Source organism: Tubulanus polymorphus, chromosome 11 (genome assembly GCF_964204645.1).
Source record: "Tubulanus polymorphus chromosome 11, tnTubPoly1.2, whole genome shotgun sequence".
Classification (NCBI taxonomy): Eukaryota; Metazoa; Nemertea; class Palaeonemertea; order Tubulaniformes; family Tubulanidae; genus Tubulanus; species Tubulanus polymorphus.
Genome location: NC_134035.1, coordinates 3,649,465 through 3,650,943, shown reverse-complemented (window position 1 = coordinate 3,650,943; position 1,479 = coordinate 3,649,465).

Sequence of the window (1,479 nt, the reverse complement as noted above, 5' to 3'; positions counted from 1 at the left end):
ATTACAGTTTATGGACTATCGTTTCTGTATGAAACGAAGACCGAATGCAAGCGATACTGTTGGTGGAAGCTGCAGAACCGATGGCTGCCGCGATGCGACTTCAAAGGATGCGAACCCGACCCGGACAGCGACGAGTGCCGCGTGTGCGAGAACAACGCGCACGACTCGTTCGACAGGTGCAAGGCGAAGTGTGCCGATTTGAAGGATAAAAAGTAAACTTTGAAAGATACGACGCGAGGTAAGAAAACGGCCCGAACAAGCGGTTTAAGGACAAGCGGTTTAAACAGGGATGAGCCAGATATTTGGCCCCGATGTCGAATGTCATATTAAAAGCCATTCTCGCTTTCCGGGGTTTGGTATATAGCTACCAGCCGATGCGGTTTTAAGGCAAAAAGATTGATACGTTGTTTCCGATATCGGCTAAGCTTAAAAGTTGACCCGCCAGGTCGCCTTTCTACTGCACATAAGAGAATATGAAATACATAGAATAGAATAATATAGCAGCAGTACTCATGCAACAGACCACAATTTCTCTTTTTTCTAAAAACTTACTAGCGTTTATGTAGATTTACTCTTCATTGTCATTGCAGGTTGCCGGTGGCCTGGGTATACCTTTGCAGACTCTTCTGGTCGTCTTAAAGAGTTTTTCAATGTTTGTACTACTGTTACATAGGATAGATTATCCAATTTCGACCTATAATGTGAATAAATTATCATTATCCTATACGTTATGATTAGTTTTATTCTTTTTTGCAAGATTCAAGAATGAAATATAAGCAAGGAAACCTTCTCGATTCAAAAGCCCCGGACGCGACCTTCATCGAACAACACAAATATTGTCTTAACAGTTACGAATAGATATATTTTCTATATGAAAATAAATGCACCATAAATGAATATATACAGAGCCGACATTCAAACAAACAGGAAAAAACAACAACCGGAATAACAGAAAATATAAGGCATAATTTCATAGTCAAAGCAAAGTCTTTGATGACGAAAATTGATAATCGCATGTATAAGGCGAAATCAATCATACGAATGTTAGCATTTTTCTTTACACGGGAAATAACTCGCATCAAACCACGCCAACGTCTTATTCTCGAACCGAAGGCGACTCCTTGCCCGATGCCGAACGCCTGCTCGTCGCCGCGCTGACCGCAAGTCTCGCCGAGAAGTCCTCTCTCGCGATGTTACGCGCGATCTCGTCGTTCTTCCGTTCTCTAACGGACATGAGGTATTTCAGTTTAGCGGTTACCCTGCCCACCTCCGTTTCGGCCGGCGGTTTGTTCTTAGATTTGCGCTGTAGTTTAGCCATTCTTTTCCGGTGCTCCTTTTGTCCTTTCACCAGTTCGCTGCGATCGAATCAGAACAAAAATAAAAAGTTAAAGATGATCGCAACCGCACTAAAAACAGGTGATCGTATTGCTAAGAGTTTGCAATTGGCGAACAGTTAAGAATTGAAAACTCACACGTAAT